This window comes from Pseudophryne corroboree, chromosome 6 (assembly GCF_028390025.1).
Source record: "Pseudophryne corroboree isolate aPseCor3 chromosome 6, aPseCor3.hap2, whole genome shotgun sequence".
NCBI classification, from domain to species: domain Eukaryota; kingdom Metazoa; phylum Chordata; class Amphibia; order Anura; family Myobatrachidae; genus Pseudophryne; species Pseudophryne corroboree.
The window spans coordinates 743,593,475-743,616,904 of NC_086449.1; the positions used below are offsets into that span (position 1 = coordinate 743,593,475).

Genomic DNA, 23,430 nt, shown 5'->3' on the forward strand with positions numbered 1-23,430 from the left:
CCCCTGTGCTGTCTAGCTCTAGACAAATTTGGTGCTGTCCCGGAAAGTGCATCATTAAAGTTTAGAGTTTGAACTGATTTTCATTGAAACAAGCAGTGCTGTAGCAGGGAGGCCTTATGCCCTGTTCCAGAACCCCCAGCATCTTTGCTGCCAGAAGGATGCCGTCTGCTGCTTTCCTTGATTCTCCAGGTACCCTGAAAGGTAGAAAAGGGTGGTGGGAACCATTGGTGTAGCGACAGTGGTGCTTCCTTGGACTTTGCCCCCGGGGCAGTGGTTGTACACCCCTCGTTATAGCCCGGTAGTATCTAGTTTCTCTTCGTGAAGAGGACCTTTCCCATAAGCCCCTGGGTCCATGTCACAAACTATTTGGAATAGTAACCTGTGGCAAGCGAAGCGGGCAGAGGCGTAACAAGGGTAGGGCGAGTGGGGCACGTGCCCTGGGCACCTTGGCAGGCACAGGAGAGGGGGGCGCCGGCTCCGGCCAGGGCATCATGCCCCACTCGCCCTCATCACGCCGAAATGTGAGGGGAGGAGAGCGCAGCGTCTCTCCCTCCCCTAACCGCCGCCAGAGCACTAACAGCGCTGCCAGCAGCGCTGCGTGTGTCCGGTCTCCGGCGTTACCCAATCAGAGCTTGCGGACCGGCTCCTGATTGGCTGCCGGTCCGCGAGCTCTGATTGGCTGGCAAACCTGCGCCACACAGCCGCCGAAGACCGGGAGTGGTGAGGGGAAGGAGAGGCGCTGCGCTCTCCTCCCCTCACAGACACAACAGCAGGTGAGTGACCGGGGGAGGGGGGCACCGCACAGTGGGGCATGTATCTGGCACAGTGGGGCATGTATCTGGCACAGTGGGGCATGTATCTGGCACAGTGGGGCATGTATCTGGCACAGTGGGGCATGTATCTGGCACAGTGGGGCATGTATCTGGCACAGTGGGGCACAGTGGGGCATGTATCTGGCACAGTGGGGCATGTATCTGGCACAGTGGGGCATGTATCTGGCACAGTGGGGCATGTATCTGGCACAGTGGGGCGCAGTGGGGCATGTATCCGGCACAGTGGGGCACAGTGGGGCATGTATCTGGCACAGTGGGGCATGTATCTGGCACAGTGGGGCATGTATCTGGCACAGTGGGGCACAGTGGGGCATGTATCTGGCACAGTGGGGCATGTATCTGGCACAGTGGGGCATGTATCTGGCACAGTGGGGCAATGTATCTGGCACAGTGGGGCAATGATTCTGGCACAGTGGGGCATGTATCTGGCACAGTGGGGCACAGTGGGGCATGTATCAGGCACAGTGGGGCACAGTGGGGCATGTATCTGGCACAGTGGGGCACAGTGGGGCATGTATCTGGCACAGTGGGGCAATGTATCTGGCACAGTGGGGCAATGTAACTGGCACTGAGGGGCATGTATCTGGAACAGTGGGGCATGTATCTGGCACTGTGGGGCAATGTATCTGGCACAGTGGGGCATGTATCTGGCACTGTGGGGCAATGTATCTGGCACAGTGGGGCATGTATCTGGCACTGTGGGGCAATGTATCTGGCACAGTGGGGCATGTATCTGGCACAGTGGGGCATGTATCTGGCACAGTGGGGCATGTATCTGGCACAGTGGGGCAATGTATCTGGCACAGTGGGGCAATGTATCTGGCACTGTGGGGCAATGTATCTGGCACTGTGGGGCATGTATCTGGCATAGTGGGGCATGTATCTGGCATAGTGGGGCAATGTATCTGGCACTGTGGGGCAATGTAACTGGCACTGTGGGGCATGTATCTGGCACTGTGGGGCATGTATCTGGCGCTGTGGGGCATGTATCTGGCACTGTGGGGCAATGTATCTGGCACTGTGGGGCAATGTATCCGGCAATGTAACTGGCACTGTGGGGCAATGTATCTGGCACTGTGGGGCAATGTATCTGGCACTGTAGGGCAATGTAACTGGCACTGTGGGGCATGTATCTGGCACTGTGGGGCAATGTATCTGGCACTGTGGGGCAATGTAACAGGCACTATGGGGCAATGTATCTGGCAATGTAACTGGCACTGTGGGGCAATGTATCTGGCACTGTGGGGCATGTATCTGGCACTGTGGGGCAATGCAACTGGCACTGTGGGCCATTTTCAGTGGCCACACCCCTTCTGGTGAGTGGCCACGCCCATTTTTCCGGCACGCGCACATGCTTCTTTTGCTGTTTTTTTTTTTGTGGTTTTTTTTTGGGGGGGGGGCGCCATTTTCCATCTTGCCCTGGGCTCCAAAAACCCTAGAGAGACACCGAGCCCAAAGTGTGGCGCGCGAAGCGAGGCCGCAAGGGTCCAATGGTGCATGGATAAAACTAAATAACCTCCATCGAACGGAGAATGGATAAAACATTAAGGTACTGTAAGGGCGGTAGTTATCTACTGCTCTCTCATTATGTCACTTCCTGGTCCCGATCATGAAGAGAAAATATACACAACCGTTATAGCCCTGACAACAGCATCATAGATAAAACGCAAATCATAACAAAGCATTCAGCTTTAACCATACTGTTTCTAGTATAATACATTCAGCTCTCATCTTGTACAAGAAATATGAACTGTACACATATGTAACATTCTACCACAGTAATATAGACAATGGACAGCATCTATAACTATGACACTCCTGACACAGAACATGAATTACTTTGTTTGTCTTATAATCGGAGAGCAGATCAGTTACGTCACTAAGCGGCAGAGAACGTGTCCACGGTACAGTCGGCCATATTGGCGCCATATTGAATAGAATGACCAATATTCTGTAATGTTTATGGAAGTGAACGTATACACTATGCCTACAGATTGATCCCAGGCTACACAGCTACAAAGTATCACACTTTTTATAAATAGCTTTGTGTATTCTAGCTCAGCCTCTGATTCAATACCAGCAATTAATGTCACCTGCAGTGCATCAAGCAAGAACTGAAGCACAGCTCTGCTCCATTGTTATATGATCTGGAATGAAAGCAATATAATTTCTATAAATGTTGAACAGTAATCTTAGTAGAAGGGGGTGACTCGGAGGTGGACGGAGACGCTGCCACCCGTCTGCCACTGTAAAAGCCCTTCCCTGGTGTACATGTGTGCATCTTGAATATGCGAGGACTGAGATGGTCAGCACCCATGGCCACGGACAGTGACGAAATGCCGATTGGTGCTTCATCAGGCGCACCCCCGGCCACACCAGCTCTATGGTCTGCGTATGGTGTAGGAGTGACCAAATCTGGGAGGTGTGGCCATGCCACTTCTAAAAATATCAATGTAAATTAATATGTAAAGGGGGAAATTTGCACCCCTCAGCAGCTGGTTTGTGCTCCAACTGGGCCCTTCCAACAGGCCGGGGTAATTAGGATCCGCCTCTCCTCCTCCTCCCATTCTTGGGTCCTCTGTGTAGAAGTCAGTATTCACCCAAATGAAGACTTTTGTGCCTGTAACTAAGACTCTCACTGTACAGTATGCAGGGTATCTATCAAGTGGGGACTTGTTGAAATCACTGCTTTCGGTATGATTATTGGTGATTTACAAGCTACCATATTTATCAACGAAAAACCAACAAATCGCTGTCCCAGTTTTTTACATTAAATAAATACAAACCGCCGTACACATTAAGCTGCAGCTACAAAAAAACACAGACACACAAAAAAAAAGAGTTGGTTTGGACAGAGGCGATAGCTCCACCCACAGCTCTCTTACATATCTGCCTGTTCTAGAAACAACTAACTGAACAGGGTATGCTACTTAGTATCATCATCCTTCTGCTGCACCTTTATGGTGGGTACCAGGGTAAAAAAACAAAAAAAATGTGTGATCCCTTTAGAATAAATATAATCTGGTGCCCCCCTTCTTACAAATACTATCAGGTGCTTCCTAGTAAAGCTCCCTGATGCAAAAGAGTTAACCTTCGGCAGCTCTGAGTGTCTACTTACAGTATAACAGGGGTTGCCTACCTAACTGTTCACATTTTCCAAACCACCTACCTAGCCACAGGTGTAGTCATAACTGTCACATTTTGGGGCTTATGCATCAGCGCTTGGAAAGAGATAAAGTGGACTGAGATAAAGTACCAGTCAATCAGCTCCTAACTGCCATGTCATGACAGTTAAGAGCTGGTTGGTTGGTACTTTATCTCCGTCCACTTTATCACAGTCCATGTCTTGGTACATAGACCCCATAGACCCCAAAGTACCAAATAATCAGCCCTAACTGTCACTTTCAGGCTGCATTTAAAAAATGACAGGGCATGTTTGGTTTGTACTTTATCTCTCTCCAAGTGTTGATGCAAATGCCCCTTTATTACAAATATGCAGTGCCTTTATTCCTGTCAGACACATTCTACAAATCCACAGGTGGTCTGGATAACATGAACTGTTAGGGGTCCTTGGGGACTAGTTTGATCACCCCTTACTTATAACATCCATTATTCAAAAGAGACCACTCCTGATGGTCATGTCATAAAATGCGTAAGGCTTGTTTAAACCGCATGCGATTTCGGGGTTTGAAACTGACCATAAAACATCACCATACAATGCCAGTGGGTAAGTTTTAACCCTGCAAATCACCACAGTAGTTAATAAATGTGTCTGTCTGGCTCCAAACCCACTGGAAAAACCAGCATACACTGTATTATAAAATCTACTTACGTATTCTTGCAACCAGACCACTCCTGAGAATAGCCTCCTGCTATAGTCACATAAAGTCATATTTTGTTTTAATAAAGTCATTGGGATTTCCCAGTTATCAAGGTTGACAAAAGCTAATTTCCCTGAACTTCAATCCATTGTTATGAGTTCTAGCTGTGTTGACCCATAGGAAAACAAATGGCAAATGTCAAGGAGTCAACCGGCAACATGTCTGTATGGTAGGAAAATTAATACTTTTTCACCCTATAAATCAAACTAAGGGGGACATGTACTAAGGGAGACGGAAAATGGGTGCGCTATCAATAGCAGCTGGTAAGGGGATGGTAAGTCCCCTGGTAATGTAAGCAACAAAGAAAAGGGGGTAGGTTACCAGCGCTGGCTGATCAAAATTATAAACACATATATATAAAAAACAATCTATATTCCAAAAGGCTTATAATTATAAAATCATATTTATTTCATATATATCCTGTAAAAGAAAAAATGGGGTGTAGGATACTCAATATATTTTGCCACAATATCTTAAATTCTTGTGAGTCCACAATTAGGCTATGGTATTACTCAGAGGGACTGGGATCACTTGGAGATGTCCATCACTAATCGGTTATTTGCATAAAGCCGATAATTTTGCAAATGTGAGGTATTTACCAGTGTCCTGATAGCAGAGATTTGTCCACCTGATGTATAGCTGGATCAGTTGTCCTCCTATGCATGGAGTATTGGATCCGGAGGGTGGATTCTGCAGATGAAAAATGTCCCAAATGGTGTGCGCCAGAGTATCCGTAAGGCCAGTGGAGATAGTGGTCTTTGAGTATCCAAAAGAGTATGATGCTCAACGCGTTTCGCTGGGTTATGCAGTCCAGCTTCCTCAGGAGCAAGTGAGATAGTGGCTGTATTGGAGCCTTTTTATACCAGATATGAGTGAATGATTAATTACACATGAGTGAATCACTTAAAATCATATATAAGCCTTTTGGAAAAATTCATATAATATTATGCTTGCTGCAATATCAACTGGTCCCATATACTTAATATCACATGCAGTATTAAAAACGATCAGTTGTTTAGTAAATATATGCTTTTAAAATACACATAAATTTGTATGATGTCTTGATCATGTGATAATTTGTGTCACATGATCGGCGTTCGTGTCCAATGGAGGTGTACAAACTGGTCATGTGGTACAACATGTATTTACAAAGGGGTCCGTTGCGTGGCAACCAGTCCGGAAGAATATAGAGTTAGATTCGTGACGTTTAAGGGATTGCGTAGCGTCCCGATCACGTGACCATCTGTGTCACGTGATCGGGATATCAGCCAATCAAGGAGTGTTGTATCAGTCACATGTATATGACGGAGTTGGTTGCCGGGCAACGGATCTCTGAGCAAGGAAATGAAGGAGAGTAAGCGTCCTGTCCGGTATTATGACAAAGCGATCTTACACACGGACTAATATCCTAATATCCAAATATCTTCCATCAATATATGGCCACATATCTAACATCCTGGAGATCTTACATTGTCAGTCAGATCCATATTTCACGATCACATAATTCATAGTCATATGTAATAAAGATAAACATAGATCATTTCAATCATTGTATGCATCCCATGACTATATACAAAAGGTTGTTTATGGTGAATTGAAAATAAATAATATGAAAATTATAACATAAAAGTTATGTGATTACCCGATCATGTGACAGTTTTAGGTCACATGGTCTGCATTTTTCCTCCGGATAGAAAGAATTTGTAAAGGTCCATACGGAGGAGATTTTGAATAGGAAATACAATTATCTTGTTAGTTTATCGGTCTATATAAGATATTATTAATAAAACAGAGATAGAAAGAGCTGATTATAATATATACTAAAATATAATATTTTATATGAAAATCAGTTCATAATCCTAGAGAGTTCTTCCAAAAATAGAAGAGAATTTCTGTGGTAATAAGGAGGATATATAGTTTCTGTCTAAACGTCCTTATGGAAGATATAGCACGGTTAGGGAGATAAAGTAAGTAAGAGATAGTTAGATGACAGAATTTAATTCTATGGTTTCATTTAAACCAACTGGGTGCAGAGAGTTGAATTTCAACATCCAGTATACTTCACGACTACAGAGTTTTTTGAATCTATCACCTCCCCTAGAAGTTGGGGTGATCTGTTCGAGACATGTAACTGATAAACAGGAAGGGTTGGACATATGTTTTATAAAATAATGTCGTGAGACACTATGAGTTTGACATTTATTTATAATATTTCTTCTGTGCTCCATAAAGCGAACTTTTAGTTTTCTTGTTGTGCGTCCTATATAATTAAGTCCGCAACTACAGGTTAAAAGGTAGATTGCGTAAGTCGTCTCGCAATTCATAAAAGTTTTAAGTTCATATATCTCATTAAAGGATGGAATGTTAATTGAGACGGTTTTACGTTGTATATGAGAGCACATCGTGCATCTTGTCAGGCCACATTTGTGGAAACCCAATGGTTTTGTACTTAGCCATTCTGTACCCTTCTGGGTCCTGGGTTCCCTAATGTTTTTTAAGTGGCTTGGGGCCAGAATGGTTTTTAACGACCTATTTTTCTTATAGATGATTTGTGGTTGAAGGGGTAGGATGGTGCTAAGTATATTGTCTTGTTTTAATATTTTATAGTTACGTGACACTATTGATTTTATTTCTTGGGCACATCTATTATATTTGCAAATAAAAGAGAAATCTCGATTATTTTCTCTCTCTATTTTATGTTTAAGTTGTTTGGGATGAAGAAGTTGTTGTCTATCCATATTATAGACCTCTGTATAGGCCTGTTGTAGTAATGCCTCCGGATAGTCTCTAGTTTTAAAAGAGTCTATCAGCTCTTTGGCTTGAGTTGTAAATGTATCAACATTGGAGCAGTTGCGGCGTAATCTCCTAAATTGACCCTTAGGAATGTTAGTTTTCCAGGGTCTATAATGTGAACTCTTATAGTGTAGGTATGAATGTGTATTGACTGACTTAATATAATTAGATGTAACAATTTTGTTATTAATTATTTCTAATGTCAGATCAAGGAAGTTCACACAGGTCTTATTAAACGTGGACGTGAAGGATAGATTAAAAGGGTTAGTGTTAAGAGTGGAAACAAACTGATTAGCAGATGACTCATCCCCATCCCAAATTATAAATAAATCATCAATATAACGGCCATAGAGGACCAGGTGCGCCCCCCATGGGCTCTTCCATATATATTGTTCTTCGAAGTCGCCCATGTATAAGTTTGCATAACTGGGGGCGAACCTGGTCCCCATGGCCGTTCCCATCACCTGTAAATAATAACGATCTAAAAACGTGAAATAATTGTGAGTGAGAATAAAAATAATACATTGTAAAAGAAAAGCTCTGTGATCCACACTGAGATCACTATCTTGATCTAGACGTCTGGAAATACTATCACAACCTCTTATGTGAGGTATATGAGTGTATAGTGATTTGACGTCAAGAGTCAGAAAAGAGAAAGAATCTTTCCATTGTAAATCTTGTATTTTAATAAGAAAATCTGTTGTATCTTTAAGATGTGATCTCAGTGTGGATACCCGTGGTTGGAGAAAAGTGTCAACGTAATATGATAAATTAGATGTGAGGGAGTCGATACCCGAAACAATAGGTCTACCAGGGGGTGACGTGAGGGATTTATGAATTTTGGGTAAAAAATAAAAAGTGGGGGTGACAGGGTGATAGGGTAATAAGAATCGGTGTTCTTCCTTAGACAAGATGTTTGATTCTAATGCAGAATCAAGAAGATTTTTTAATTCCAATATGAAGATGGAGGTGGGATTATTGTCCAAGGTTTTATAGAAGTTTTTATCCTCCAATTGATTTAAAGCCTCCTTGACATAATCCACACGATTCATAATAACGAGGCCACCACCCTTATCTGCCTCTTTAAAGATTAGGGAATCGTCCTTAGTTAGTACATGAAGTGCCCTCTGTTCTTGTCTAGTTAGATTGGAAGGTGTTTGTAATTTATTATGGTTATGTTCCACCATTTCTTTAAAGTCATCTAACGTGATTCTATAAAATGCCTCTATACTACTGCTCTTGGCTGATATAGGAAAGAATTCGGATTTGTTTCTGAAAGAACCGGTTTCTCTCTTTATGTCAAATATTTTTTCTGTTTTGGTCGGTAAAGTGTTATTTTCTTCCCACAATTGTTCCAACATTGATAGCATAATGTCATCTGTACTATTTAGAATGATAGGTATGGACTCATCTTTTTTTGTATTAAGATTCTTCTTAGCAAAGTACCTCTTACGGCATAATGTGCGTACAAATCTGTTAAGGTCAACATATAGTTCAAATAAATTTGGATCATTAGTAGGGGAAAATTTTAGACCTTTCTCCAGTAATGACAACTCTGAACTGGTGAGAGTTCTGCTGGAAAGGTTAAATACACTAGATTTTTTATCATGCGAAATACTTGTTACTGAAGTTAAAATCTTCTTGGATTTTTTCTTTCGGTTTCTACCTCCTCTGACTCCTCTATACTGGAATCTCTTCTTCTTTTGGGGGTTTCCCTTTGATTCCTGAAATTTGATCGCCACTGGGATGTCTTGGGGCGTGCCCCTAAAAAATCTCCCCTCTTTTCCTGGTCAGCAGTATCATTGGGGTGTGGTCTTTTTTCCCTATTAAATTGATGTCTACTCGGGTATTGGGGGAGGGGTGATTGGAAAGTCCTATCTTCATACTCATTCACTCATATCTGGTATAAAAAGGCTCCAATACAGCCACTATCTCACTTGCTCCTGAGGAAGCTGGACTGCATAACCCAGCGAAACGCGTTGAGCATCATACTCTTTTGGATACTCAAAGACCACTATCTCCACTGGCCTTACGGATACTCTGGCGCACACCATTTGGGACATTTTTCATCTGCAGAATCCACCCTCCGGATCCAATACTCCATGCATAGGAGGACAACTGATCCAGCTATACATCAGGTGGACAAATCTCTGCTATCAGGACACTGGTAAATACCTCACATTTGCAAAATTATCGGCTTTATGCAAATAACCGATTAGTGATGGACATCTCCAAGTGATCCCAGTCCCTCTGAGTAATACCATAGCCTAATTGTGGACTCACAAGAATTTAAGATATTGTGGCAAAATATATTGAGTATCCTACACCCCATTTTTTCTTTTACAGGATATATGTGAAATAAATATGATTTTATAATTATAAGCCTTTTGGAATATAGATTGTTTTTTATATATATGTGTTTATAATTTTGATCAGCCAGCGCTGGTAACCTACCCCCTTTTCTTTGTTGCTTACATTACCAGGGGACTTACCATCCCCTTACCAGCTGCTATTGATAGCGCACCCATTTTCCGTCTCCCTTTTTTATATATTCATATCTTTGGTATACGGGTGCAGCAATCATGAGCTGTTTTATGAATTTTAATGAACGTATGAATAGGAGAGAATCATACTGGTCCCATATTGATAAATCAACCTTGGATGCTCCTCTTTCTGACAAACCTGATATGTATAAAGATTTTTTTAAATTAGAAAATCTACTAAAAGCTGAATCTAGAAATTGGTTGGACAGCACCAACCTACAACAATATATAAATAAAAAAAAATAATACCACGAGGTCTCAGGTTACATAAACCATCTATCTTTCAAGATAATGAAGAATATCAAAAACAATGGGACCAACTTCTAGATGAGTGTTCTATTGCTCTAATGAAATTGGTTGTCAGATATAGAGTATCCAAGGTTGATTCGTTAGAAAAAGAAATTGATTTATTAAAAAAACATATGGAGGTATATGACAAAGATGAAGAGTTTAACAACAGGGATAAAGTCATTAATGACAAAGTAGTAAAATATGAACAGAATATTATGAGTATGAAACAGAAAAAAATGAGGCGAGATATGGCAGATTATGAGAACAATGCAGTTCATACTTTTAGACAACGAGAGAAGAAAGAGCGTGATCATAATCCAAGGAGAGATAACTTTGAACCCTCCCGTAGGGACTATCCTAAATCTAATAGAAATATACCCCAAAAAACCAATTACAGGAATTATATCCATCCAAATAGATATGAAGTTCTTAATGAGTATGAAGATAGGACTTTCCAATCACCCCTCCCCCAATACCCGAGTAGACATCAATTTAATAGGGAAAAAAGACCACACCCCAATGATACTGCTGACCAGGAAAAGAGGGGAGATTTTTTAGGGGCACGCCCCAAGACATCCCAGTGGCGATCAAATTTCAGGAATCAAAGGGAAACCCCCAAAAGAAGAAGAGATTCCAGTATAGAGGAGTCAGAGGAGGTAGAAACCGAAAGAAAAAATCCAAGAAGATTTTAACTTCAGTAACAAGTATTTCGCATGATAAAAAATCTAGTGTATTTAACCTTTCCAGCAGAACTCTCACCAGTTCAGAGTTGTCATTACTGGAGAAAGGTCTAAAATTTTCCCCTACTAATGATCCAAATTTATTTGAACTATATGTTGACCTTAACAGATTTGTACGCACATTATGCCGTAAGAGGTACTTTGCTAAGAAGAATCTTAATACAAAAAAAGATGAGTCCATACCTATCATTCTAAATAGTACAGATGACATTATGCTATCAATGTTGGAACAATTGTGGGAAGAAAATAACACTTTACCGACCAAAACAGAAAAAATATTTGACATAAAGAGAGAAACCGGTTCTTTCAGAAACAAATCCGAATTCTTTCCTATATCAGCCAAGAGCAGTAGTATAGAGGCATTTTATAGAATCACGTTAGATGACTTTAAAGAAATGGTGGAACATAACCATAATAAATTACAAACACCTTCCAATCTAACTAGACAAGAACAGAGGGCACTTCATGTACTAACTAAGGACGATTCCCTAATCTTTAAAGAGGCAGATAAGGGTGGTGGCCTCGTTATTATGAATCGTGTGGATTATGTCAAGGAGGCTTTAAATCAATTGGAGGATAAAAACTTCTATAAAACCTTGGACAATAATCCCACCTCCATCTTCATATTGGAATTAAAACATCTTCTTGATTCTGCATTAGAATCAAACATCTTGTCTAAGGAAGAACACCGATTCTTATTACCCTATCACCCTGTCACCCCCACTTTTTATTTTTTACCCAAAATTCATAAATCCCTCACGTCACCCCCTGGTAGACCTATTGTTTCGGGTATCGACTCCCTCACATCTAATTTATCATATTACGTTGACACTTTTCTCCAACCACGGGTATCCACACTGAGATCACATCTTAAAGATACAACAGATTTTCTTATTAAAATACAAGATTTACAATGGAAAGATTCTTTCTCTTTTCTGACTCTTGACGTCAAATCACTATACACTCATATACCTCACATAAGAGGTTGTGATAGTATTTCCAGACGTCTAGATAAAGATAGTGATCTCAGTGTGGATCACAGAGCTTTTCTTTTACAATGTATTATTTTTATTCTCACTCACAATTATTTCACGTTTTTAGATCGTTATTATTTACAGGTGATGGGAACGGCCATGGGGACCAGGTTCGCCCCCAGTTATGCAAACTTATACATGGGCGACTTCGAAGAACAATATATATGGAAGAGCCCATGGGGGGCGCACCTGGTCCTCTATGGCCGTTATATTGATGATTTATTTATAATTTGGGATGGGGATGAGTCATCTGCTAATCAGTTTGTTTCCACTCTTAACACTAACCCTTTTAATCTATCCTTCACGTCCACGTTTAATAAGACCTGTGTGAACTTCCTTGATCTGACATTAGAAATAATTAATAACAAAATTGTTACATCTAATTATATTAAGTCAGTCAATACACATTCATACCTACACTATAAGAGTTCACATTATAGACCCTGGAAAACTAACATTCCTAAGGGTCAACTTAGGAGATTACGCCGCAACTGCTCCAATGTTGATACATTTACAACTCAAGCCAAAGAGCTGATAGACTCTTTTAAAACTAGAGACTATCCGGAGGCATTACTACAACAGGCCTATACAGAGGTCTATAATATGGATAGACAACAACTTCTTCATCCCAAACAACTTAAACATAAAATAGAGAGAGAAAATAATCGAGATTTCTCTTTTATTTGCAAATATAATAGATGTGCCCAAGAAATAAAATCAATAGTGTCACGTAACTATAAAATATTAAAACAAGACAATATACTTAGCACCATCCTACCCCTTCAACCACAAATCATCTATAAGAAAAATAGGTCGTTAAAAACCATTCTGGCCCCAAGCCACTTAAAAAACATTAGGGAACCCAGGACCCAGAAGGGTACAGAATGGCTAAGTACAAAACCATTGGGTTTCCACAAATGTGGCCTGACAAGATGCACGATGTGCTCTCATATACAACGTAAAACCGTCTCAATTAACATTCCATCCTTTAATGAGATATATGAACTTAAAACTTTTATGAATTGCGAGACGACTTACGCAATCTACCTTTTAACCTGTAGTTGCGGACTTAATTATATAGGACGCACAACAAGAAAACTAAAAGTTCGCTTTATGGAGCACAGAAGAAATATTATAAATAAATGTCAAACTCATAGTGTCTCACGACATTATTTTATAAAACATATGTCCAACCCTTCCTGTTTATCAGTTACATGTCTCGAACAGATCACCCCAACTTCTAGGGGAGGTGATAGATTCAAAAAACTCTGTAGTCGTGAAGTATACTGGATGTTGAAATTCAACTCTCTGCACCCAGTTGGTTTAAATGAAACCATAGAATTAAATTCTGTCATCTAACTATCTCTTACTTACTTTATCTCCCTAACCGTGCTATATCTTCCATAAGGACGTTTAGACAGAAACTATATATCCTCCTTATTACCACAGAAATTCTCTTCTATTTTTGGAAGAACTCTCTAGGATTATGAACTGATTTTCATATAAAATATTATATTTTAGTATATATTATAATCAGCTCTTTCTATCTCTGTTTTATTAATAATATCTTATATAGACCGATAAACTAACAAGATAATTGTATTTCCTATTCAAAATCTCCTCCGTATGGACCTTTACAAATTCTTTCTATCCGGAGGAAAAATGCAGACCATGTGACCTAAAACTGTCACATGATCGGGTAATCACATAACTTTTATGTTATAATTTTCATATTATTTATTTTCAATTCACCATAAACAACCTTTTGTATATAGTCATGGGATGCATACAATGATTGAAATGATCTATGTTTATCTTTATTACATATGACTATGAATTATGTGATCGTGAAATATGGATCTGACTGACAATGTAAGATCTCCAGGATGTTAGATATGTGGCCATATATTGATGGAAGATATTTGGATATTAGGATATTAGTCCGTGTGTAAGATCGCTTTGTCATAATACCGGACAGGACGCTTACTCTCCTTCATTTCCTTGCTCAGAGATCCGTTGCCCGGCAACCAACTCCGTCATATACATGTGACTGATACAACACTCCTTGATTGGCTGATATCCCGATCACGTGACACAGATGGTCACGTGATCGGGACGCTACGCAATCCCTTAAACGTCACGAATCTAACTCTATATTCTTCCGGACTGGTTGCCACGCAACGGACCCCTTTGTAAATACATGTTGTACCACATGACCAGTTTGTACACCTCCATTGGACACGAACGCCGATCATGTGACACAAATTATCACATGATCAAGACATCATACAAATTTATGTGTATTTTAAAAGCATATATTTACTAAACAACTGATCGTTTTTAATACTGCATGTGATATTAAGTATATGGGACCAGTTGATATTGCAGCAAGCATAATATTATATGAATTTTTCCAAAAGGCTTATATATGATTTTAAGTGATTCACTCATGTGTAATTAATCATTCACTCATATCTGGTATAAAAAGGCTCCAATACAGCCACTATCTCACTTGCTCCTGAGGAAGCTGGACTGCATAACCCAGCGAAACGCGTTGAGCATCATACTCTTTTGGATACTCAAAGACCACTATCTCCACTGGCCTTACGGATACTCTGGCGCACACCATTTGGGACATTTTTCATCTGCAGAATCCACCCTCCGGATCCAATACTCCATGCATAGGAGGACAACTGATCCAGCTATACATCAGGTGGACAAATCTCTGCTATCAGGACACTGGTAAATACCTCACATTTGCAAAATTATCGGCTTTATGCAAATAACCGATTAGTGATGGACATCTCCAAGTGATCCCAGTCCCTCTGAGTAATACCATAGCCTAATTGTGGACTCACAAGAATTTAAGATATTGTGGCAAAATATATTGAGTATCCTACACCCCATTTTTTCTTTTACAGGATATATGTGAAATAAATATGATTTTATAATTATAAGCCTTTTGGAATATAGATTGTTTTTTATATATATGTGTTTATAATTTTGATCAGCCAGCGCTGGTAACCTACCCCCTTTTCTTTGTTGGGACATGTACTAAGCAGTGATAAAATTGGGGAAGTGAGTCAGTGGAGAAGTTGCCTATGGCAACCAATCAACTGCTCTGTATAATTTTATAGTACGCAATTTATAAATGTTAAATCAATGCTGATTGGTTGCCATGGTCAACGTCGCCTCTGGCTCACTTCTCCACTTTTATCACTGCTTAGTACATCTCCCCGTAGGTCCCTCGATCAGTTACCCTCTGCCCACTTCATCTCTTCCCACACCCCCAGTAATATCCAACATAAAGATAATAATAATACATCCGTGTATGAAACTGAATCTCCAAGGCCTATCCTGAAGATAGTGCCAGGCCTAAGGGAAATCGGACTAAAAACAGCGGATATTAATCTTATACAACCAGTATTGTACACTGAAAGTCTCTATCGCAGCATGCTAATGTGTAAACACATTTGGGACTTTAGATGACCCGAGTAACCAGAACTACTGGAATCACATTTCTATAAGAGTGCTGGTAACATTTGGAGGCAGGCAGTGACCTAGCATCAGGTTTCACAGCCCCAACTGTGCCCCTTCTCCTGGGGTCCTATATGTAGATCCTACTCCAGTGGTTTTCAACCACTGTGCCGCGGCACACTGGTGTGCCGCCAGTAGCTTTTACATGTGCCGCTAGAGATGCGCTGCCCGTCAGCACGCCTGTAAACTTTGGCAACGCACCATGACACATCACATGGCCGCCCGCTGCAAGCCCGGCTGGCTGGCCGGCCGCCCACCCCGCCCGCCGCCGCCAGCCAAGTGCTACTCCCTGCTGCTCCTGACTGCTCACGGCCTCTTTAACTCCTGCCGGCTGACGCTGAGGGAGGGAGAGGCAAAGGGAAAAGTAATATTGAAACCTACTTACAGGTATGGTCCAGTGTATGTGTGAGGAATTCACGTGGGGGCCAATATGTGTAATCACTGTGGGGGGCCCATGTGTGTAATTACTGTGTGTGTGTGTGTGTGTGTGTGTGTGTGTGTGTGTGTGTGTGTGTGTGTGTGTGTGTGTGTGTGTGTGTGTAATTACTGTGTGTGGAAGGCCAATATGTATAATTACTGTGGGGGGACAATATGTGCAATTAATGTGGGGGGGACAATATGTGCAGTTACTGTGGGGGGGACAATATGTGCAAATACTGTGGGGGGGACAATATGTGCAATTACTGTGGGGGGGACAATATGTGCAATTACTGTGGGGGGGACAATATGTGCAATTAATGTGGGGGGACAATATGTGCAATTACTGTGGGGGGGACAATATGTGTTATTACTATGGGGGGGACAATATGTGCAATTACTGTGGGGGGGGGACAATATGTGCAATTACTGTGGGGGGGACAATATGTGCAATTACTGTGGGGGGACAATATGTGTAATTACTGTGGGAGCCAGTGCATTTGTTTCATTACTGTGGGGACCAATGTGTGTTTTAATTCCCCATGTGGGCCAAAGTGTGTGTTTTGGGGGGGGGGGCGTTTTGGTTCGTGGAGTACTGACGGTGTACCTTGGCAATTTTAGAATTTTGTTTGGCGTGCCCCGAATTGAAAAAGGTTGAAAATCACTGTCCTACTCACTCCTGCATTTCACTGTTAGCTGGAAATAAGAAATGCAGAATGTTGTACAACATTCAGCACAGTATTCTAGGACAGAGGTTATCCTCTACAGCAAGCATGTCCAAACTGCGGCCCTCCAGCTGTTGTAAAACTACATATCCCAGCATGCCCTGACACAGTTTTGCTGTCAGAGAATGCTAAAGCTGTGTCAGGGCATGCTGGGATGCGTAGTTTCTCAACAGCTGGAGGGCCGCAGTTTGGACATGACTGCTCTACAGGTCTTAAGTACACCCTACAAGTCATGTTTTCTGGATTTCTTTAATCATGTACAGGTTCATCTTTTTTGTTGGGATTGTAATTATCCCACCTGTGTCCACAGGCAGAAATTCTGAAAACATGTCCTGTTGGGGGCTCCTGAGGATTGGGTTGAGAACCACTGTTATAGGCAGGGATAGGTACCCTACCTGTATTGTACACTAGCCACCATAGAAAATTGTCTGCTACGCAGGGATATTCTACACGTGGCCCTACAGTTCATGTGGAACTACACGTTCTAGCATGCCATGTCACAGTTTTAGCATGCCCTAATAGCAATACTATGGCAGGTCATGCTGGGCTGTGTAGTACCACGGTAGCTGGAGGGCCACATGTTGAATACCCATGATATATAGCACATAGGTGGCTGAAGTAAGGTGAGCCATATCCACCAATAATTTAAGGTTGAGTATCCCTTATCCAAAATTCAAAATCTCACATTTTTGGGTCCCCTACTGAGATAATTACATATATATTATATACTAGCTGGAGTACCCGGCATTGCCTGGGATTTTAAGAATGTCTGTTTACAAAAAGAAATGTAAATATTAAACACACAGTATAAATAACATTGTAGATAGCGGAATACCCGTGCTTCGCTACGGGATGAGGATGGTAAATTAGAATGATAGTTGTTTGTTAATTTACATTGGTTGGAGATCTAGTATATAGGCATATCTTGCTTCCCAGACGCACTTTGTGTAGTGGCCGGACCCCTTTTTGGTCCCCCAAAGGACCCTGCTCTTCCCACTATATAACTCTCAGTCTGTGGCTTCATGCTGCCTCCATTCCCCTCCTCACATCATGTCAGTGCCCCTGTGAAATTATCAATTTATTTACAGTTTCTTATATAGCATAGCACATTATGTACCTCCTGATATACTCTGTGCTGCTGGAGGACCTGCTACTTCCACTATATAACTCTCAGTGTGTGGGTTCGTTCTACCTCCATTCCCCTCCTCACATCATGTCACTGCTCCTGTCACATGCAGCCCTGTCATCACTGACATATCATGCATGTCCTGATATAGTCTGTGCTGCTGGCCCACCCCTAGGGGTGCTAGTGGTGTGTTACCCCCACAGTGTTTATTCCCAGAGTGTAAGTAATATGTGCAGCAAGTTTGGTGTAAATTGCTCCAGGCATTCCAGAGTTATGCTGTCTGCTGAAAAGCTCTGTGCTGCTGCCTCACCCCTACGGGTGCTAGGGGTGTCTTACCCCCACAGTGTTTGTTCCCAGCTTGTTTGTCATATGTGTACCAAGTTTGTTGTAAATTGGTCCAGGCATTATGAAGTTATGCTGTCTCCTGAAATACTCTGTGCTGCTGTACCACCCGTAAGGGTACTAGGGCTGTCTGACCCCCACAGTGTCTGTTTCCCGAGTGTAAGTCATATATGTACCAAGTTTGTTGTAAATTGGTCTAGCCATTCGGGACTTATGCTGTCTCCTGAAATACTATGTGCTGCTGTCCCACCCCTAGGGGTTCTAGGGGTGTCTAACCCCACAAAGTTTGTTTCCAGATTGTAAGTCAAATGTGTACCAAGTTTGGTGTAAATTTCTCCAGGCCTTCAACAATTTTGCTGTCTGCTGACATACTCTGTGCCGCTGTCCCTCCCCTAGGGGTGCTAGTGGTGTCTGACCCACACAGTGGCCCTCGTTCCGAGTTGATCGCTCGCTAGCTACTTTTAGCAGCAGTACAAACGCTAAGCCGCTGCCCTCTGGGAGTGTATCTTAGCTTAGCAGAAGTGCGAACGAAAGGATCGCAGAACAGGGTTTGTTTTTTTCAAGCAGTTTCAGAGTAGCTGCAGACCTACTCCTTCCTTGCGATCACTTCAGTCTGTTTAGTTCCTGCTTTGACGTCACAAACACGCCCTGCGTTCGGCCAGCCACTCCCCCGTTTCCCCAGACACGCCTTAATTTTTACCTGACACGCCTGCGTTTTTTAGCACACTCCCGGAAAACGCTCAGTTACCACCCAGAAACACCCACTTCCTGTCAATCACTCACCGATAAACAGAGCGACGGAAAAGAGTCGCTAGACCTTGTGTGAAACTGCATAGTTTTTTGTGAAAGTACGTCGCGCATGCCCACTGCGGGCCATACGCATGCACAGAAATGCCGATATTTAGCCTGAACGCTATGCTGCGAACAACGGCAGCTAGCGATCAACTCGGAATGACCACCAGTGTTTGTTTCCCGAGTGTAAGTCATATGTGTACCAAGTTTGATGTAAATTGGTGTAGCCAATCGGGACTTATGCTGTCTCCTGAAATACTCTGTGCTGCTGTCTCACCCCTAGGGGTTCTAGGGGTGTCTCACCCCCACAGTGTTTGTTTCCCGAGTGTAAGTCAGATGTGTACCAAGTTTGTTGTAAATTGCTCCAGGCCTTCCACAGTTTTGCTGTCTGCTGACATACTCTGTGCTGCTGTCCCACCCCTAGGGGTGCCTTCCTCCCACAGTGTTTGTTGCCAGATTGTAAGGCATATGTGTACAAATTTTTGAGTACATTGCTCAAGAAATTCCGGAGTTATGGTGTCTCCTGATATACTCTGTGCTGCTGTCTGCCCCCTAGGGGTGATAGGGATTTCAGATTGTTTTAGTTGCCTCCGCCATGTTTTAATACGCTTGTCTGTAAAAGTTCACGATCTTTGCTTGAAAACTGTGGATATGTATAGAAAGACAGAAGGATAGACACATTTTCATTTTTATATATTAGATTATGTGTATATATAGATATATAATTATTATATATACTAGGTGATTCATCGCGCCCTACGGGCGCTCTTCACACCGTCGTAAGGGGCTACACCCCCTTAACACTTGCACACCCTTGTGGCGTGCAATATTTTTATTATATGGAGTATTACATCCAATCATAATTGTGTGAGTGGTTAAATATTGCACGGACAAAGGGCGTGCAATGGTTAGTACAGTGAGTTTGGAGGGTGGATGTGGTGTGGGGAGTGTATGAGTTGGTGTAGGGGTTAGGGGTTATGAGGTGTTGGAGTTGTATGTGTGTGTTTGTGACAGTTGTTGTTGTAAGGTGGCATAGGTGTGGGTTTTCTGTAGAGTGGTGTGTGGATGGGAGTTTGTGGTGGGGAGCAGCAATTGGCATGTGGGCGGGTGGTAGTGATAGTTGAAATGTTGTGGGGTGATGGTTTGTCATAATTCATGGGGTGTATAGAGAGGGAGGTGGGTGTGTATTGGAAGTAGTGTAGTGTGGTGTTGTGCAGGGTTGTGTCGGATGTGTAAGGGAATGGGGATGTTGGAGTGTTATGTTGTAGTGGCGAGTTGGTGTGTGTGTGGGGTTAATAAAAAGAGTAGGGTTGTGATGTATGGTGCCTGTGGATAGAGTGGGGGTGAGTGTCTGGCTCTGTATGAATTGTTGTAGGGGTGAGGGATGGGGGTAGTGGTAGGAATTAGAAAGTAGGTTGAACAGCAGTAGGGTCTTAGTAGTAATGAGTTGTTGGTGAGGGTGTGTTGTGATTGGGTGTGTGTAGGGTGTGGAAAGTAGTGGATTTTGTTGACTGGTGGTAGGGTGTGTGAAGTAGAATGTGTGGAGTGTGCGTAGAAATCGGTCTGTAGTGCATGTGTGTGTTTGTAGGGTAGAGGGGTAGTGTTGTAGGGTAGTAATAATCATTGTTGAGGGTCATAGTGTGTATTTGGTAGGTGTTGTATGTACTGCATGGTGGATTGTGGTGGGGGGTGAAGGAACAATGTGTGGACTGTAGTTTGTTGTGCAAGGGGTACATGGATTGTGTTTGGTGTATAAAATGTGGTGTGTTTGGGGGCCTCAGGTGAGTGAGTTTGGAGGGAGGATGTGGTGTGGTCAGTGTATAAATTGGTGTAGGGGTGAGGGCTGGGTGAGGTTATAGGAGGTGTGATAGTTGTAGGAGTTGTATGTGTGTGTTGTAGGATGAGTTTGTTGTAAGGTGGCATGGCTGTGTGTTGTATGTTTTGTGAGCTTTGTGTAGGGTATTGTGTGTGTGCGCGTGTGGAAGTGTGAGGGGGTGGGGACATGAATTTGCATGTTATTGGTTGTGTGTGGGACGGGTCCATTGTGGGCAGGTTGTTGTGTTAATGGGTTGACAGAATGCATGGGCAGTATAGAGAGGGAGGTGGGTGTGTAGTAGGTGAAGTGTGGTGGTGTGCAGTATTGTGGAGGGTCTGGAAGGTACTGTAGGTGTTGCCGTGTAATTGTAGAGGGTTAAGTTGTGTGTGTGTGTGTGTGTGTGTGTGTGTGTGTGTGTGTGTGTGTGTGTGTGTGTAAGTTAACAGTGTTGGGTAGTGATGATGTATGGTGTTTGCGTAGTACAGGCAGCTTCCCCACCATGCCGTGACAGACAGGGGTAACAGAGTGGTGTGCAAACCCCCCACCATGTTTTGGTTTGCAGGGTGTGGTTTGAAGGACTGTGATGGCGGGGTGGCGAAAGGGCTGGCGGCTGCACGCAGACAGATGCAGGTGACGGGGCTCACGGAGGCGGAGCTGGCGTGGTAGTGAGGGAGGCTTGCGGTCTGTTGTGGGCCTCCTCCGTGAAACGGTGTGCAGCGGTAGGGGAGAGGAGATGTGCGCTCCTGTCGTCCGCCGGAAGACCGCTTCGGGTGAAGGGCGGAGGGAGCTGCTGTGGTAGGCTGGTTGTCGGGTGTTGTCCGCCTCCGTGAATGGGAGCTGGCGTGGTAGTGAGGTAGCCTGGGTGTCCGGTGTGGTCCGCCTCCGTGAGTCTGTGTGCATCGGTACGGGTAGTGGGGAGCGGTGTGTGAGGGCTGGGTGTTAGACGTGAATGTGTGGCCGCGGCAGCACTCTTACAGATGGTAGGGGGGGGCTAGCGGCGTGCTCGGTTGCGGCTGTGTGTCCCGCCGTGGTGGGTAAGGTGGGTGTGGGTGTTTGCAGGGGAGGGGTGGGGTGAGGGTGTCTGGGTCTCCATGCTTACCTGGCAGTCAGGGGCGTCAGTGCACTGCTGGCTTGTGGCAGGTAATGGTGTGTCTGGCTGCTGGTCCCTTCTGCTAGTGGTGGGTGCTGTGCTGACATGGGACAGGCCAGGAGCTGCTAAGTCCGCCCAGGTCTGGTCTGTGACTCCACCCAGCGTTAGAAATGCAGGCACAGAGTCACAGGGCTAATATATAGGTGATATTATAAAAATGTGTCATTATCTCAGTAGGGGAACCAAAAATGTGTGATTTTGAATTTTGGATAAGGGATACTCAACCTGTATAATTAACCAGTGTTACAGGTGTCAGAGGCAAAAAGTATGACGCATTAGTATTTTTCTCCAAGAACCTCTGCAAGGAGTATAGGACAAAAATGCAGGTCTTGGCCCCCTGTACTGGTTCCCAGTGTGATAGGCTGGTGCTGTTTTAGCTCTGAGAACAGTCAGCTGGCCAGGGTCTGGTACAATAAAGGAGGTAAACCTTCAGGTCACACATGGAGAGAGCAGGAATCTGCCACAAGCATTGATACAGACTCAGAGAGCTCTCAGGAAACAAGCCAAGGATCCTAGACTGGAGTAGTCTCAGATATGCCACACGGATTATGCAAGATGAGGATTATGCAAGCCAAGGGTCATACACGAAATGATATCACAATAGCAGAACACTAGGAAGCTGGAGCAAGATTGCAAGCAGTGGTGGTACCAGGGTCTGTGACACCCGGTGCAGCCAGGAGACCCCCTAGGGCATGCCAAAGGGATGCACTATTGAGAAGGGTGAGTGGATTTACGGATATAGCCTGGCCTCATGAGAGCCCCACTGATACCACTAAAGGAGGCGTGTACAGGGCCAGCGCTGGGTCTCTCTGCACCCTAGGAAAAGCTTCAGCCTAGTGCCCCCTAACCTGCAAACCCCACCACCTCTTGGAGGAAAGATGCAGGTGGCCTCTAGGTGGGCTGGGGTGAATTGCATCATCGCTGTGCAGGACGGACGTGAACCGGAAGTGACACAGAGCGGGGGTCAGGCGCGCGAACCTCCAGGGACGTTGCTGCATATTGTTTTCACCACAACCAGCCTTTGGGGTCAGAACCCTCTACTGAACTGCACAAGGGGACAAGGAAGTTGGCTGCTGCAGTCATCAGAGGAGAGGACAGAAGGGGACGGAGACTGCTGCCATTACAGCTTCTGCCACTGGAGGTACCGGGGACTGCGGATGTGCATAAAAGCGAAGGATCAAGGTCCGCATAAAGATAGATAAGTATAAGCCAACTTAATTATTGTATAAGTGAGTGTTTTTGCCCAGATTATTTTGCTTCTACTTTTCCTTTTTTGCTTCTTCTTTTTCTTTTGAGAGTAACAAGGAGTTAGACCAGGGGTGGGCAATTATTTCAGCTGAGGGGCCACTTGACATTTCCTGTCAGTATCCGAGGGCCACATACAAAATAGCAGCTGCCCCCACTTGCCAA

The 23,430-nt window shown here is 43.4% G+C and overlaps 1 protein-coding gene across 2 annotated transcripts in view; it reads right to left on the reverse strand.

Moving 5' to 3' along the window:
• The window catches only part of VWF (von Willebrand factor), a 487,638-nt gene that overhangs the window by 342,303 nt on the left and 121,905 nt on the right, over window positions 1-23,430 (reverse strand). Inside the window, exon 1 of one of the 2 annotated variants that reach the window (XM_063928501.1) lies at window positions 4,003-4,089. The exons of the other annotated variant lie outside the window; for it this stretch is intronic. The gene's annotated coding sequence lies outside the window, so the exon portion shown is untranslated. Of the gene's footprint in view, window positions 1-4,002; window positions 4,090-23,430 lie in introns of those variants that run through there. 2 annotated transcript variants of the gene reach the window in all.